Source organism: Myotis lucifugus, unplaced genomic scaffold (genome assembly GCF_000147115.1).
Source record: "Myotis lucifugus unplaced genomic scaffold, Myoluc2.0 scaffold_140, whole genome shotgun sequence".
NCBI lineage: Eukaryota > Metazoa > Chordata > Mammalia > Chiroptera > Vespertilionidae > Myotis > Myotis lucifugus.
Window position 1 is genome coordinate 2899999 of NW_005871188.1, and position 19298 is coordinate 2919296.

Below are 19298 nucleotides of genomic sequence, written 5' to 3' on the forward strand. Positions count from 1 at the left end.
GAGAGGGATAGAGAGTTAGAAACATCGATGAGAGAGAAACATCGATCAGCTGCCTCCTGCACACACCCTACTGGGGATGTGCCCGCAACCAAGGTACATGCCCTTGACTGGAATCGAACCTGGGACCCTTGAGTCCGCAGGCCGACGCTCTATCCACTGAGCCAAACCGGTTAGGGCAATATGTATTTTTTTAGCTAGACATTTTCCTTCCTCCTTCTTCTCTGATTGAGTGGAGAAAATCAAGTACAGCACTCCTCTAACATATTAGATATATATCTCCGTCATTCTTTTTGGGCCTGGAAACAGTAACTCCTGCCAAGACTGTCTCCTCTAAGCACAATGGACTCTATCTTTGCCACCACAGATAACCAGCTGCTTAGCAATGAGTGGGACAGGGGCAGAGTAAAGGGGAACTCCTTGTACATACCCCTGTAACTCACTCTGGTGGCCCAACTTCCCATTCGCTTTAGATATGTCCTCAACTCTTTCTGGAGGAGGGTGGAGCCTTCAGGGCTGTCTTACTATCATGAGAATATTCAACTCCAATATCCTGAATAGCTCCTAGATCTAGGAACATGTCAGTCTCTTGGTTCTTCTTGCCCTGGAACATTTGAGAAGAAGAAGAAAAAAGGAATTCTATATGTCAAATTCCACTTTGTAATTATTGTAGATGATTTGTTTTATTCTGCACTGGTGATTAGAAGTGCATGGTTTTCCTTAAAAGAGTCTATGTATAAAGCCATATATCAGAAGCCAAGTAAACATTTTTTATTGATGGATGTATAATTTGTGATGTTCATTCATTCATTCATATATTTTATTCATTTATTTGACAAGAATCTATGGCACATCTTTTACATCTTTTATGTGCCAGGCACTGTGCTAAGAGTTGGGGAAACAAAACAAAACTAACAGATCAAAATGGATGTTGCTGCAGCTTTCATGGGACATAAAGCCCAGGAGATGGTTTATTTTAATGGGAGTTGTACATGCACTTAGCGATTTGAAAGTCAAAGGCAGTGTAATGTCCTGGAAAGAGTGAAACTAACCAACATAATGATGCCCCTATGAAATGCCCATCATCCCATTTCTCACCTTTCCCTCTATTTTGTCTTCTTTACGTCACGAATGCATAGATACAAACATGTTTATCACTTTAGACAATAATTTATAAAATTTATCTAGTAGAAAGATGTCAATATTATTTCCTAAGTAAAACTCTATCCATATACTTATTCAACAACAGCATTTGTTGAAAGACTATTTGGAGCCATCTATGTTCTAGATAGCGTGGATAGAGTAGTAAATGAGATGGGCAACGTTCCTGGAGATCACACTTGATCCTTGAACAACACAGGTTTGAGCTGCACAGGTCTTTTTTATTTTTATTGATTTCAGAGAGAAATGGAGAGAAACATCAATGATGAGAGAGAATCATTGACTGGCTGCCTCCTGTGTGCCCCCTACTGGGGATTGAGCCCACAACCCTGGCATGTGCCCTGATTAGGAATTGAACCTGACCTTCTGGTTCATAGGTTGCAGCTCAACAACTGAGCAACACTGGGTTGCATAGGATTTTTTATAAGTGGATATTTTTCAGTAAATACTACAAGTGTATTTTCTCTTCTCTATGATGTTCTTCATAACATGTTCTTTTCTCTAGCTTACTTTATTGTAAAAATGCAGTATCTACACTAATAAAAGGAAAATATGCTAATTGACCGTACCTTCGCTATGCCCAAGCCATGCCCACCAGCCAATCAGAGCGACTATATGCAAATTAACTCAACTAAGATGGCGGCTGGCAGCCATGGAGCTGGAGCAAGCAGAAGGTTTGGTTGCCCCAGGGATAGAGGAAGCCAAGCTTCCCACCTGCCTGGATGGCTGTGGCCTCTGCAAAAGGCAACAAAGTTTCAATTATAGAAGATAAATAAATCCCAGATACCTGCTTCCAGCCAGCCTCCACTGGGAGCTTGGGTGGCTGGGAGCCGTGGCCAGACTACAAACCGCCATCAGCCCCTCACCCAGGCTGGCCAGGCACCCCAGCGGGGACCCCTACCCTGAAGGGCTGTGGCCAGCCTACAAACAGCCATCAGCCCCTCACCCAGGCTGGCCAGGCACCCCAGCGGGGACCCCCGTCCTGAAGGGGCTGTGGTCAGCCTACAAACAGCCATCAGCCCCTCGCCCAGGCTGGCCAGGCACCCCAGTGGGGACCCCCGTCCTGAAGGGGCTGGGGCCAGCCTGCAAATAGCCATCAGCCCCTCACCCAGGCAGGCCACACCCTCATGTGGTAAGGGTCCCCACTGAGGGGCTTGGCCAGCCTGCAAACAGCCATCAGCCACTCACCCAGGCTGGCCAAGCACCCCAGCGGGGACCCCCACCCTGATCTGGGACACCCTTCAGGGCAAACCAGCCGGCCCCCACCCGTGCACCAGGCTTCTATTCTATATAATAAAAGGGTAATATGCAAATTGACCCTAACAGCAGAACGACTGGGAATCATTGGTCACTATGACACACACTGACCAACAGGGGGCAGACACTCAATGCAGGAGCTGCCCCCTGGTGGTCAGTGTGCTCCCACAGGGGGAGCTCTGCTCAGCCACAAGCCAGACTGATGGCTGCCAGTACAGCGGTGGTGGTGGGAGCCTCTCCCGCCTCCTCAACAGCGCTAAGGATGTCTGACTGCAGCTTAGGCCTGCTCTCTGCTGGCAAGTGGACATCCCCCAAGGGCTCCCGGGCTGCCAGAGGGATGTCTGATTGCCAGCTTAGGCCCAATCCCCTGGGGAGCAGGCCTAAGCCAGCAGATGGTCATTCCCCAAGGGGTCCCAGACTTCGAGAGGGCACAGGCCAGGTGAGGGACCCTCCCGAGTGCACAAATTTTTGTGCACCGGGCCTCTAGTATAATACATATAACATACAACATGTGTTAATTGACTGTTTATGTTATTTGTAAAGCTGCTGATAAACAGTAGACCACTGGTAATTAAGTTTTGGGGGGAGTCAAAGTTTTATGTGGATTTTTTACTGTGTGGAAGTTGGCATGCCCTTAACCCCCATGATGTTTAAAGATCAACTTCATATGGGGGGGAGGGAGAGGGGGAGTGGCCGTGGAGAGGCCAATGGGGGAATAAGGAGACATATGTAAGATTTTAATCAATTAATTAAAAAAGACCAACTGCATATTTGAGTGGATGAAGCAATTATAAATTAGAACTAAACATTTTACTGTTAGCATTAATTATAAATAATTAATTAATTAGCCCTTTATTATGTGGGTACAGGATTCCTATATCTATATTGCATGAACCACTGAGGCCTATTCTGCAGTATCCGGAGTGTTAGTGGGCAGAGTAGATGGAGGCAGCAATCTTCACCCATACACAGGTCTCCCAAGATAAGTGTAAGGTGATGGGTCTCATGCCCAAGACAAAGTTTGTCTTCTCCACTCCTCTACCCCATTTCATAATAAATGCAATATCAAAACAGAAGACAGAAATTATTTAAATAGATATTTGCCCACTCCCTTCTCTAATGTGTTGAAATATAATGTTTGTTGAAATGTTTTGTTTAGAGAATTATTATTTTGGCATTCAAAAAATATTTGATAGGCTATCAGGTACCTGTCATTTGCTTCTATTGACTCTCTTGTCTTTCTGTCTCTCTCTCTTTTTCTCTTTCTCCCCTCCTATTCTCTTCCTCCCTCTCCTTACCTATCTATAGATTTTGGAAGTTGATCACTAAGAATATTAAAAACAAAACAAAAAAACACACAAAACTTCTGGGATTCAGAGAAGCCACCACACATCACATATTCTATCTTGCTTAGCTATAGGTGGTAAAGAAAATTTCTCACAAGAATCTTCACTACTTAAACCTTCCTTAAAAATTCAGCTAAAAGGCTGATGGGTAATATTTTTACTGACAAAGCACAGTGGGACTGCCACTTTTATGCCTTTCTGACATCATATGGATTGCAGTTTTCTCTTAGGCCAAGACTTCAGCAACTTTGCTTCCATTTCATCTCAAAACTTGAGCTTGCAAAATCAAATCAGCTAAATATAAACGTAAATGTAGGTGGAACTTTTGCCCTTAACAGAAAATGCTTTTCATTTGATTTCTCTTCATTGCTACCAAGATGAGTAGATTGATACATTGCAGTTTGTGGTTTCTGCATTTTGTTGCAAATGTAGGAGCAAGAGGTTGATTGGTTGGTATAAACATGTAACAATGGCAGCAGCTGCTTTAAAAAAGCATAAAAGGGAATGAAACGATTTAAAATAAACAGTAGTTACATTTATGACATACATACTGCCTGGATATTTTTAATTTTCCTTGCCTTGGTTAAAAATGAAACAGTCATTCATAGCAGTAAAATAACTACATTCCAAATTCAAGTGTTCATGCCTCAGAAGTATGAGGCATCTTAAGACCTTTCAAAAAATGTCTTTCTTTATTACATTAAATATTACCATCTTTATTTGAATTTTTAAATTACAGCAAGTTTACAGTAAATTGTAAGCTATTCCTTAGTTTTGACTTTTATAAAGTAGATATCAATGAAAAATCATCATTGAGTATTTACTTTTTTATTAGAATTATCTACCTTTTATTTTTATCAGTCAATGATGGCATGAGGCATATAACTGACATCTGAAATGGCATTTTGACTTTTTGAAAACCCTCAAACTTTTTAAAAAAAATCATTTTAGAGTGAGATGAAGAGAAAGGGGAGAAAGAGTGAGAGAGAAACATTTATCAGTTGCCTTCCACATGAACCCTGACTGGGGATCCAGCCTGCAATGTGGGCATGCGCCCTCACTGGGAATCGAACCAGCGACACGGGAGGATGCTCAACCAACTGAGCCACACCAGCCTGGGTTAAACCCTCAAACTTTTGAAGATGGATCTTTGAGCGATATGGAATTCTTGTTTGTGGGGACAATTGATTTTCAATAGTCTGATATGTCACAAGAATTTCTCTAACTTTGGGATGATGCTCCAACTAACTGAGCCACACCTGCCAAGTTTTTTTTTTTTTAAATGAATGTTTTCTGGTCATTTTTTAAAAATAAGAGATTGTGAAAACAAGAATGGATGTTAGAGACCACATGGTTCAACCATCATTATTATGGTGCTATTCTTATGGACTAAAGAATTTGAGGGATTTTCCCAGTCTTTAGGAACCCAAAGAAAGTGAGAAAAAGAGCCAGAACCAGAACCCCAATAATCCCAAGTTTCAGTGAACAGTGATCTTTTAATTTTTCTAAAAAAAACTGTCTTCTCAGTTTTTAAGATATTTCTTCTTCCTAAAATTTTACTCACACATATGCATTTGTGGTTATGAGATTCAGGGGAAAAAAAAAAAGAACCAGGTCAGAGATTTTAGGTCTTAATTATCCCATTCATTTCTCATCCTCCTTGGAAGACAGGTTGGATTATTGTTTCTGTATTACTGGCAAGGAAATTGAGGTACAAAGAAAAGAGGTAAGAAGCACAATTAGACCCTTCAGCTTCTGATTGGAATAATGGTTTTGTTTCAAGGTTCTTTTGTAAATCTATTGTTTGCAGCTCAGAATATATTTCCCCTTAAAAAAAACCAAGTTATATATAATGGCTGAGTTTCTATAGGAAAACATCCAGAACTCCTATTTAATACTAGAGGCCAGGTGCACGAATTCGTGCACAGGTGGGGTCCAGCCGGTCCACCCCAATGGAGGCTGATGGGCTGGGCTGGTGAAGGAAGAGGGGATGCGAGAAGTTGGCCGCTCGCTCCATCCCTGATTGGGGCCAGGCTGGCCAGGGGGGCTGTGGGAGGTGGCCGGTCCCAGCCCTGATGGTGGGGGCCGATTGAGGGTGGGGCTGGCTGGAGGGGCCTATAGGGGCCCCCATTGGGCCAGTTGCCCGCCACAGTGGGTGTCATAGCGCCCAGTCATTCTGGTCGTTCCATCATTCTGGTGGCTTGGTTTTTATATACCAGGTGTATCAGTTAATAATGCAGATTTTGTAATCAAAGAAAACACGATAATTTCAAGAGAAACATCAAAAGTGCTTTATTCAAAGTAATGTCCATCGCTAGCTACACATTTCCCCCATCTTTTTTTTAAAAAATATATTTTATTGATTTTTTACAGAGAGGAAGGGAGAGGGATAGCGAGTTAGAAACATTGATGAGAGAGAAACATCGACCAGCTGCCTCCTGCACATCTCCTACTGGGGATGTGCCCGCAACCAATGTACATGCCCTTGACCGGAATTGAACCCGGGACCTTTCAGTCCGCAGGCTGACGCTCTATCCACTGAGCCAAACCGGTTTCGGCATCCATCTTTAGGTAATTTGTGGATACTGTCCCAATAGAACTTATCTTGTTTTGAGGCAAACCATTCAAAGACCCAATTTTCCACTTCTTCATATTTTTTGAAGTGCTGCTCAGAAAGTGCGTGTGCCATCAATCAGAACAAATGATAACCTGAAGGAGCAAGGTCTGGTGAATATGGCAGGTGGGTTAATACTTCCCAGGCAAGATGTTTTAACATGTCTTTAACTGGTTTTGAAGTGTGTGATGGTGCGTTATCATTAAGCAAAATTACTTTGCCATGTCTTCTGGCCCATTCTGGTCATTTTACGATCAAAGCATGGTTCAAATGACCTGGACGTTCTTTGTCTTTCACATCGAAATCATCACTTTAAAAGTGTTTAAACCAGCGTTCACAAGTATCTTGAGATGGAGCATGTTCACCATAAGCTTCCCGAAGTATACAATAACTTACAGCAGCACTTTACTTCAAAATAATGTAATGAATTAAAACTTCCCGCAAATGCTCTTTTTTTTTGGCATGAAATTCGACATTTTTAAGCATAAAAATATCTATGATGTGAACACCTTTAGAAAATTTGACATATGAAGTTTTGAAACTTCTCAATACAACAAAATAGCATACACATCAAATCACATGTATATCAACATATGTGTAACTCCATCTATTAAAAAATATGCATTATTAACCAGTACACCTGGTATATAGATGCCTTTTATCCAAAATGTAGCTCTGAATAAATATCAATGTGAATATATACATGGCATCTTTATTGATACTTCCACTGAAAAAAATGGAATTTTGTCATGGGATATTGGGATGCACAGACTATTTTTATAGGGCTAAAATGAGAAACAACATTGTCATTAATATAATACTTGGCATATATTAGGGTATGTTTGTTTTTTACTCCCAAACCATTCATTTTTACATCTTTTCCCTAAACATTTGTTAGGGAATAATACATTTTGGCCTTTAGTATGTATCTTGGTTTGGCTTTGCCTCCGCACATTCCAAAGCCAGTGAGGGGAAGGAATGGGTGTTTCAGATTGGGTTAAGTAGAAAGAGATTATGCCACCTGTGTCTTAAAGTCTCAGGCAAGGTTTTACCTAGAATTTGAAAGTGTTAAAGCTTATACATCTTGGTGGGATCTCTTTAATAAATTGAATTTATGAAAAGAAAACTAGGTTAAAAAGTAAATATTTATTTAAGAGGAGAACAAAAATAAACCAAAGTAAAGATTTTCAAAAGCTGAGAAATGTCACAAACATTACAAAATAATAATAATTTAAAAATCCCGTTTTTATTAGTTAACTCTCTGCCACAACTTTACGATGCTCATTTTAAAGTATTTTGGCTGCATTCTCTTTGGCACTTTAGATGACAATGATTTCATAATATTACTTCTATAAGAATAGAAGACTAATCTTCCTTCTATCCATGATTGATTAAAAGTTTTTACTGACATCAGGGGAACATAACATGATTTTATAGAAAGATGTGCTTGCAGCTTATAAGGTTGTTACCGGTTTGTGATCTCAAACACAGGATTCCATACATTGTATTTCATGTGATTTCCATTAAAATGTTATACAATTTGTGTGTATATGATGTTTGCAATATGTTTCTGACAAGATGGAACTTCCAATTTTGACTAGGTATTAATGAGAACTAAATCATCTGCTTATAATTTTATATCTCTGATGACTGGAAGAATTTTTCCATAGATTGACTGCTGACACATTACTTTTCAAATTTTTCTTTCATACTCATCATTTACTTTCGGTGGAGAGCACTGTGGAAAGTATTTGCATAGCGGCAGTCTGTCAAGGTGCAAGGAGATCAGGACAGGAGGTAATAGGAGTAATCCTAGTAACCTTTCCTACACTGGGATAACTGGCAAAAATTTATCAAGAATGGAAATGAAGCCCTGGCCAGAGTGGCTCAGTTGGTTGAGTGTCTTCCTGTGCACTCAAAGGTCACCGGTCTGACTCCCAGCCATGGAGCATACCCAGGCTGTGGGTGTGATCCCCGGTCAGGGGTGTGTGGGAGGCAACCAATTGATGTTTCTTTCTCTCGCCCCTTCTCCTTTCCTCTCTTTCTAAAATCAATAAAATTATATTTTAAAAAAAGACTGGAATTGGATATGAAACAAATAAATATATGTATACTACACTAAGTACACCAAACATACACCCAACAAAACTTCCCTTTCACTGGATTTCTAAAATAGCCATGGCTACTCCACATCATCCAGTAGGAAGGAATATGTAATGGGGTAATTCAGAGTGGAAAGAAATAGCTGTTTTAACTGACTATAGTTACAATATGTTAGTTTTGTATTAGTATATGTATATTATTAACATCTGACCATGTGATCACACTGTTAGTGACTTGTTCAAGTTAAGGGTCTTAAAGCTTTAGTAGGTTTTTGGCAAATCCATTCTGGACTCAACATATATTCTATACTTTATTGTCCCTTTTCTGCAGACCCAAACCCCATGGCCTCTAAAAGATGACCTGCCTGAAGTTTATAAGTGGAAGATTCAGTTCTCATTAATACCTAATCAAAATGTAAGTTCCACTCAGTCAGGAATATATTTAAATTTCTTTATCCATGCTAAGAGGAAAATTATATATAGTTTTTTATAGATTTAACATAGACTAAGCATACTTTATTGTAGATTAAACATGGACTGTTAAACCATGTTCAACAAAGTACATTTTGTACTTTTATTTTTAAAGACAAAATTTTTTAGCAAAGTTTTAGGTACACAACAAATTTGAGATGATGATGCAGAGTTTTCCAGGGTATCACCTGCTCCGCACATGTTCAACTTTCAGTTGCTTTTAAAGAATTAGAAAATTTTAGCCCTAAGTGGTTAAGAAAATTCAAGACAAACTGTTTTCTCATTTTGACATTTGATTTATTTTTTCTTTCTCCCACCTTCCCTCTCTGCCTTCCTTCACTCTTTCCTTCTTCTTCTTTTCCTCTTTCATTCCTTTTCTCTTACTTATTTTTAAATTTAAGGACCTCAGAAATACAGAATTAGTCTAATCAAAAATTTTAGTTCATTATGCACTATTATCTTTCTTGTAGGCATTATCTTCTTTTTAAGTATTTTTCTTGATTTTTAAATAATATCATATAATGAACACTCAAATGAGGATCTAAAACAAATCAACTCTGTGTTCCTCCACTTTCTCTCAACTTCTCCAAGGATCAACTCTATCCAAAATGTTGTGTTCATCATTCTCTTGAACATTTTCATATGCCTGAAGAATATATTGTTAGCTTTACTGGCCTTTGAACTTCATAAAAAGGGTGTCATATTATTGTAGTCTTCTGGAACTATTTTTCTTTCAATTTTATATTACTAAACTTTACACCATGCTACAATAGTTAATTATGTTAAATGTCTGCAATGTAGTCACTAATCTTTCCCTTCATAGGAATTTATATTGTTTCCAGATATTAGTAATTACAATTAGTGTTACAGGAAATAGTATTGTTGTTGTCCCCTGATGCTCATATGTAAGATATTCTTGAGTATTTTCCCAGAAGTGAAATTATCTATATATATAAAAATCCAGTGTCTGTGATGACCATGAGGAGGAAACAATCGGTCACCATGAGGTGCATTGAGCATCTCTCCGTCCCTCCCTACCCCCTCCCAGCCCACAAACCAGGCGGGGCAAGACTGGAGACTGGTGAGCAGGTTGAACAGCTGACCTCTTGTCCTCTGCCCCCAGCCTGCAGGCTCTGATGGATCAGCGATGGTGAACGGGGGAATCAGGGCGGGTGGTGGGAGGACCAGGCTGGCTGTCAGGCTGTTGGGATCACCAGCTCACCCCCAGCTGCTTGGGGGCTCAGGCCTGCAGGAAAACAGACGCCAGCGACTTCACCTCCATGTGCGTGCCTGGCCCAGCCGCTGATGGAACGCGCTGCCTGCTCAGGGCCGCTCACACTGGGGAGGGTAGGTCACAGGTGCACCCCACAGCTTCTGTCAGCATCTCAAGCCCCAGCAGCAACAGCAGCAGCAGTGATGCCCGCGTGAGTGGCCCCGAGCGGGCAGTGTGTTCCATCAGTGGCCAGCCCTGCGCATGAGTTTGTAGGTGAAGTCACCAGCGCCTGCTTTCTCACAGGCCTGAGCCCCCGAGCAGCCAGGAATAAGCTGGTAATCCCAACAGCCTGACAGCCTGGCTGCGGAGGCAGCATTTGAACTGGGGACTGGCGAACGGGCAGAAGATGGCCCTGATTGCAGAAGGCTAGGCCCTAGGGACCCTACCCACACGATTTCATGTGCTGGGCCCCTAGTGAAGTTATAAGTTGTCATTGTTTGAGCTTGAAAAGATGATCTCACCTTGTTTTCAAGACATCTTGCAACTGTCATATCATATCTGCAGTGTATAAAGAGATCTGTTTAATCTATTTGCCCTTCAACACACAATGTTGTTACAGTTTATTTTAGCCAATTGAATAGGGGAAAAATGGTATCTCACTGGGGTCTTGATTTGATGTATACTTTCCTAATTGCAAATGAAACTATCTCTTCATATATTTATTGGCCAAATGGACTTTATTTGTTTGATCATGTTTTTATGAATTGCCTCCCCCCCCACAAGAAATTTATAGGAGTTCTTTTAATTTTCTTGGTACTAATTCTTTGTCAGTTATATGTATTATAAATATCTCCTCTGAGTATGGTTTGTTTGTTTGTTTTTTCCTTTTTAAAATATACCTTATAATTAATGGAATTCGGTAATTATTATACACATAATTTTCAAATTTTTCTTCTGATTAGTGACTTTGTATCTTGTAAATAAAATTTTCTTACATCAAAGTCAGTAAAAATATATTTATTTAAAAAAATTTATTGAATTTATTGGGGTGACAATGGTTAACAAAATTATACAGCTTTTAAGTGCACAATTCTACAACAAATCATCTATACACTGTGTTGTGAGTTCACCACCCAAATCAAGTCTCCATCCATCACCATTTATATCCCCTATTCCCTCCTCCACCTCCCCCTACCCCCACTCCCCCTGGCAATCACAGTACTATTGTCTATGTCCATGAGTTCTTTCTTTCTTTCTTTCTTTCTTTCTTTCTTTCTTTCTTTCTTTCTTTCTTTCTTTCTTTCTTTCTTTCTTTCTTTCTTTCTTTCTCAACTTGGCATTTTTTGTTGCTGGTGCAAAATAGGCTTTTAATTTCATCTCACTGCTATACAGAACAGAATACTTCCCAGTTCTATTTATTGACTCCCTTTTCCTCCTGCCCTTTCCAGTGACTTATATGACCTTACACTTCCATAAATATGGGGTTGGCTTATAAGCTCTCCGACTTTTCTTCTATTGATATTCCTATGCCAAACTATACTGTCTTTTGTTATGGGTATTGTTATAGATTATAATAATTTGCAACAATATAATACAATCCTATATAATAAAAGGCTAATAAAAGGCTAAATAGACTGAATGGCTGAACAACCGAACAACTGAACAACCAGTCACTATGACATGCGCTGACCACCAGGGGGTGCACACGGAACATGGTGGGTGTTGGCTGCAGCAGGATAGTGAAGCAGGTGAGCAGGGACACCAGACCAAGGTGGGGCGCTGGGCGCTGTTATTGGGGCAAGCCTCTGGTGGTTACTGAAAATTCTTTGCTCCTGTGCACTGCAGTCCCACATGGTGCTTGCATCTGCTGCCGGCGCCAGCCCTGCTCACACCTGCTGCCAGCACCCTGTGCCAGCCATGATCACTTGGTGCTGTCAGTGGGTGTGGGCAGTGGCTGCCAGCCCCAATCATCCCTGAGGGCTTCTCCACCTCCCCCTGCTCCTGAGGGGCGATTGGGGCCAGCAGCTGCTACTCACACCCATTGACTGTGCCAGCCCCACTCGCACCCACAGCTGGCACCATCCCAATAGCTCTGCTCTATCAGTGAGTACAAGTGTGGTCAATGCCCTCAGTTCGTGGGAGCGTTGGCAGCAGCAGCCAGGAGGGGCCGGGCAGGGGCATGGAAGATGGGTTAGGACCCGCCCCTGTGCCCACCACAGCCTTGCTGCTCGCAGCTCCTTTCAAGGTGCATGAATTCATGCACTGGGCCCCTAGTTATAATATAATGTGCAATTGATATCTATTGCTATCTAATAAGTTAAGTTTATTTGACATTCTCTTTCTGCTGTGCGTGTTTGTGTGTGCTTTCTACCCATAGCTGCACTTACGTGGATATTTCTTATATCTATGTTATTAATGCGTTTGTAGTCCCATTAAACTGTGATTTTAACAGAATCATCATGAACTATATGGGTAGGTCACTTGATGTCTCCTATATAGTTTTTTAAAACACATGGTCTACTTACTTATCACCTTAGATGATAGGTTTTCAAGCTCCACATGCATTAAAATCACCTGGGTGGCTTGTTCAATTAAAGATTTATGCCCCACACAGACTTGAATTTCTGGTTTGGTAGACTTGGAGTGAGGCCCAAGGACTTGGATTTCTATCAAATTCCCTGGTGAGATGAATGCTGTTGGTCTGGGGGCCCCTACACTGAGAACAACTACCTTAAACTAACTTTGCTTACATGGTCCTTATGAATTTGTTTTATTTATGTCCTTTTTTACCACTGCTTCAGTGTCAGTGAGGTGTGTCAAATTCTGTTTCTTGGGGAAGATGGAGAGTTAGCTGAAAATTACCTCCCTAGGGATATAATATAAATAACATTTAAAATAACAAGCAATTTATTGACCTTGCAGTGAAATGGTATGTAACACTCCTTGCTGGCTGCAAAAGCTTGGACTTTTACCCTTTAACCATTTCACATACACTCTTGTGGAAGGTACAGTGTCCTTGAATTCTATAGGGGATGGTATGGTATGGCAAGAGAAAAATCCACAGCTTGTGTTCCCAGACGGGAAAGGGAAACATCTTTTCTGAATAACTAATCATAGGTGACTATCCATTTATAAAGAAGTTAATTAAGCTGGTTAATAGTAATTTGGAGATTTAGAGTATATTCCCAGTATTTTGGTACCAGTGGCTTCCTGGCCTTATTCGCTATGCCTATAATTTATTTGCTTTGGTTTCAACAGAGGCTTGTTCTAACCGAATGTCTTGATGAATAAAATCTTCTTCAAATTCTCTCTGATAGCTTTGCAATTGTATTTGCCATTGAATGAAGGATACAGAATTTTAACCCAACAAGTGGAATTTCAGATTCACAAATGCTGAGTTTGATCTGCCTTTTGAACTACTGTTCATTTGTGCATTGTGAAGAACCTATTATTTTTTTGTATACTCCATTTTTTTCTTTTACAACAGCACATAACAAGGACAACCATGTTAACAAAGACAATACCATTATTCATTTGTACTGTAAAAATTAATTGGACTCCACCATGTGCCAGGTCTTCTGTTCGGCAATGGCAATAAAATGAGCGAGATTGCTATTTTTCCCCCCTGCTTCGATCTCATACTCTTGCAGGGAAGACAGATTAGCAAATAAACAATCCCAATAAAACACTAAGTAAAGTGACAAACATGTTCAAGGTGAGGCCGATGGGTCAATGGGTCTGGCAGTGGAGGGATTCAGGAATGCTTACATCTAATGAGTAATGTGACAAGACACACATGCAAAGCAATTGAGAGGCATCTCTCCTCCCCTCTGATTAAAAAAATTGGCAATCTTTCTCATGCAACACTTCTTTTGCTCTAAATCCCAAATTGGTATAACCAATAAACATTCATTAGTAAAGATTTTGTTTGGAATCAGTCTCTAAGGGAAGGCAAAAGAGACCTACATCCCTCAGGAATAATTAGTATCCCCATAAGGAAGAAGAGGAAACAGGCTCTCAGTTGGACACCAGGAACTAGGTAATCACCCGTAATGGAAATGGAAATTTGGGGAGACTTAATAGACTTCTAAAGTGGAGCATCTGGCAAAGCTTGTCCAAAGCTTGTGAGGGCTGTTGGGCTCCCTTATATTCCCCCCTACCCACCCCTGCCCAAAGAATACATTTTGTCTACAGCCTGAATTTCACAGCAGTGGTCAACTGTTGTAAACCAGAGTAATAGCATCTTTGGCAGTATTGCTTGCAAAACTAATAGGGGAAGAGCAGGAGACCTGCTGAGATGCACCTAGAGGGCTGAAATACAAAGCTTCCTGCACTTGTGAGGTAGATGAAACTCCCTTGGACACCTATTGTGCAAGATAAGGCCCCTCTTTTTACCAGCCTTGACATCCCTTCTCCCCACTTTGACTTTTGGCTTCATTTATTATTTTTTGTCCAGAAATAAAATGTAAATACTTTAAATAGTCTTGCAATAATTAATGTGCTTCTATTTTTAAATGAACATCTGCTATTGCAGGAAGTATTCATGAAACTCCAGTCTTTTTTTGATCAGCATCTTCTGCTTTGGTACTGTCATCTTCCTTTAAGTCCCTTGTCAAAGAGGTGCCTGAATGACTGACACTGACAAAGTAAAAGGACATTTTAGAAGGGGAGAAAGAAGAAATGTAAATCTCTCCTCTAACATCAACACACTTCACCATGCTTGCAGACTTCATAAATCAGATTTGGTAATGAGGGCTGAAGGCACATGCTATGTGAAAGTGTGAAGTTCATGTTTGCGAACTGAAGTGTTCTGATCATAAAAGAAAAATTCCTGAGTTAATCAGAAACTGATTTTAAGTCTGGCTAGGGGTAGGGGTGTAAGAATCATATCTACCTCAGGGGCAGGAGGCAACCTGGAAATCAGGAGAAGGTGACGCCCCATCACACCTCTTCTGCTGCCACTGCCCTCAGCGCAAGCCTCAGCCGGCCATGATTACCTGAGCCTTGGGCGGCCCTGGGTGGTTGGGCAGCCACCATCTGAGGCTTGCCTGCACCTTTGGCTGGCCCTGGGCAGCTGGGGGGCTGAGGGGACTAGGGATCTCTGGAGGCAGGCACGTGGAGCAGCCATGCACCTGCCACCCTGGTGGGGCTGAGCGGACAGGGTGCCGCCATCTTGTGGCTGTGGGCACTGCTATCTTTGAGGGCATGGCAGTCAATTAGCATATTCCCTCCTTATTGGCTGTGGGTGCCTCCATCTTTGTGATGGTGTGAGGGTCAATTAGCATATTCCCTCTTTATTAGATAGGATTCTGAAAGTAATAGAATTTCAGAGATAAATACAAACTATTACATGGCCCTGGGAGTATCATTTCAACAAATCACTAGCAAATAATAAAATACCTTATAATATGTACATACCTTTAGATATTAAAGTTCAATATGCCTTTGCATTTATGCCTAGTTAGAAACATAATCCTGTGGGGGGGAAAATCTGGAGAAAAATAATATTGGTTTCTTAAAGGTTATTTTATTTCACATTGCATAGTTGTGCCACTTACCTATCTTTCTGCCATCCATCTGAAAACAAAATGTATAATATTTTTCTACAAATGTTTTGGGCTAGATTTAGTTGCAATGCATTTTATAATCTTGCATTGGAGGGATTCTTTTGTACTGAAGCTAAAGAAATTGAACCAGGGAATTGATAAGGACTTTCCAAGGTCTAGGAAATTAATACTTTTGGCTCTCTGCCCCTGGGGAGCTACATTTTAATATTGATTGCTAATGGTCAGAGTGCAGGACATTGTACCAGGATTAGTTTAGTTTATACTGGTTGGTTCAGCATTAGGCAATTAATTAGAGGGATGCACAGACTTTTTTGACCAAGCCATAGGCTAGTAACAGGAAAGCAAAGGTTCTACAGATCAAGAAGGATGAGCTGTACCAGTAAAGACAGAGGGGCACATAGGGTGGAATTTTATACAGTACAAGCACTTTGTATTTATAGAGCATTTTTTCATTTCAACATCTCAAAATGATTTTAAACATACTTCTCACTTGTTAGGAGGTTACCTTCTTGCTAAAGACATCAGAATGCTGAACCACTAGGTTAATAACTAACCCAAGGTCACTTAATACATTGGTATCAAGGTCTAGGGCATAGAATCATAATACTTTTTGTCTCTCCAGGTCACATTGGCTAAAATCATGCCATGCCAGTCTCTCTACATCCTGAACCCTGTATTTTCTCAATGAGAGAACCAGAGAGAGACTGAAGTGCAACTCAATCTGGAGTCTTTCCTGGATGGGCAGAGACCTTGAGAGCTGAGGTGAAAGGGAGTATCTGGCATCATGTATTCTTTTTTAAAAAGCCATATAATCTGTTGATATTTATTAGGATCAAATATTTGATATTGAAGAAAGCACTCTTAGATGATACATTTTGAATTTAATTGTTTTATTAAATGTCTTGGCACTGGAATGCTCTTTATGGCTATTAGCATTACTAGAGTTAGGCTCAAAATTCAATTTAAAATTAAATTTTCATACCTGTGTGCAATGCTAAATACATAATGATGATGCAATATACATTTATTTGAGAAAATTATGTAGAAAATCAAATACATTATTAGTGCAAACTTCTCTGTAACATTTATTTATATCAACCTTTACAGTGAAACAACATTTCTCCACACATAAATGTATTTTTAAAAGAACTTATCAAACACCTTTGATTCAATATTATGGCTTCTGGTTTCTTTTTCTAATGTATGGAGTAATTCTGAGTTACATCAGTCTCATGAATGTATAGTCTTCCTGATGAATGTATTTTTCTGAAGGTGTGTTAAACTTCTAAGATAAGGCTGGAAGCAATATGTCTTGTTTTCATGATGTCTAGAATACTTTGCAAATCATAATAACTCAGACAATGTTCTTATATTTTTAGCTCCAAAACTTGCAAAGGTGCCTAGAGGCTAATTAATGATGGGTGAATCTCATCAATGTAATAAATTCAGAACAACTAAATAAATAATAGACATATAGCTTTGCTATTGACTTTCATGAGAGGTACATGTACATAGGAAGGAGAGATATAGGTTGACAGCTTTTAAAGTGCTTTATAAAAGGATCCATTAAAATATAATATATATATTTCTTTTTTTCTTTTATTGATTAAGGTATTACATGTGTGTCCTTATCCCCCTTACCCCCCCCCCCGACCTCCCCCACTTCATGCCCTCACTCTGCTGGTGTCTGTGTCCATTGGTTATGCTTATATGCATCATACAAGTCCTTTGGTTAATCTCTCCCCCTTACCTCCACTCTACTCTCCCCTACCTTCCCTCTGATGTTTGATGGTCTGATCGATGCTTCTCTGTCTCTGGGTCTGTTTTTGTTCATCAGTTTATGTTGTTCATTATATTCCACAAATGAGTGAGAGCATGTGATATTTATCTTTCTCTGACTGACTTATTTCGCTTAGCATAATGCTCTCCAGGTCTATCCATGCTGTTGCAAATGGTAGGAGTTCCTTCTTTTTTACAGCAGTGTAGTAATATATTGCTATTATTTTAGAGGCAAATACTTCCCTATAAGTAAAGGGCCTGCCAGCATTTCTATTGGAAGCTTTCATTTTAAGAGTGTGTAACTCAAATCTAAATTGTGCTGTCAGCTGAAATATGGTATATAAAATTTCAGTGTCATTGCCATTTTTTTCAACATTTGGAATCAAGAAACCACACTTTTTTTCCACATGTGGACATTAATCTAAAGCAGAAGTCAGTAATTGCCAATACTATTAAATTTGATTCCATGTGAATAAGATATTTCCTAAGAAATCAAGGCTGCCAAGACTAAGGAGCAAACATAAATACATATTTGTGATTCTGCTTTATGTCAGAGTTTTGGGCAAATATAATGTGTAGGTGGATGCTGTAATACTGGCTTCCAAGCCATTTGGATGAAAATAATTATGCCTGGGGCACTGGAAAAATTTCAATTTTGAACTAAAAATGTGAAAGTATTAACAGTCACGCCTACTGAGATGAACTCTCTACCAGTGACATTTAAAACTAGCCTATTCATTTCTATGCTTTATGGGCTAGATGTCTATTTCAGGAATTTATGGCAAACATCTGATCCAAAAGTAGTTATGTTCTTGACAACAAAAAGTGATAAAGAAGCTGTAGAGAGCAATGAAAATTGATGGGGATAGAGAGTGATAAACTGCAAAAGAGAACCATTAAGGGCCAAATGATGGTAAAGCCCAGGAGAAGGGACTGTGAGGTAAGCTGGAGTGCAGGTTGATCATTTCACAGCTGCAATCAGCCAGCACTCACTCACTGTGTCCGGTTTGTTCTGGGTTGAAATCTGAAGGTAACTTATTGTTGTGAGATGAAAGGAAGGACCATGACTTGCATTTTTAGGGAACTTCATATAATACAATTATCAAGATTTGATTAACTTCTCAAAGGATTTCTTGTTTACCAGGATAGAGCAAAATAAACACAAGTAAAAATGTGAAATGTAAGTTTACAGAAGTGTGTGGTTTCTATTAAATTCTGACTTTTGAAAGCATAGAATAGCCCCTTATTCAGATATTAGGGACTCATATTTGGCCAGTTTTCTTTTTCAACTAAAGACTTAAAGCACAACACTTTGGTGTCAGAAGTCACATTTAAGAATGTGCTTCCTTTTCTGCTCAGCAAACAAACAGGAAAAAAAAAGACACACTTGCTTGTCCTTGCTTGGCATTCTCATTCATCACCACGGTGCAGATATAAACTGAGTGGAGAAACTGTGGTTATGTTCTGTTGTCAGAAGCAAGTAGGTAAAGTGCCTGTTACCATCCTGGGAATTTGGGGTATGTTTATTCATTTAATTATCCATACAATCTATCTGAAGAAGAAATTGTTTCCCAATTATGTAGATGAGGAAGCTTCAGCTCAAAAAGATCAAAGTTGCCTGCCAAGTTCACATAACTAGTAAATTACCATTCTGTTTCCATGAAAGCAAGTTATATACCATGCTATATAGAAACTGTCAACCTGTTATTTAAGGATTTTCAAATATGCTGAAAAATTAAAATATGTTTATTTTTACTTTAGCAATAATTTATTAGTGTCTATCAACAAATG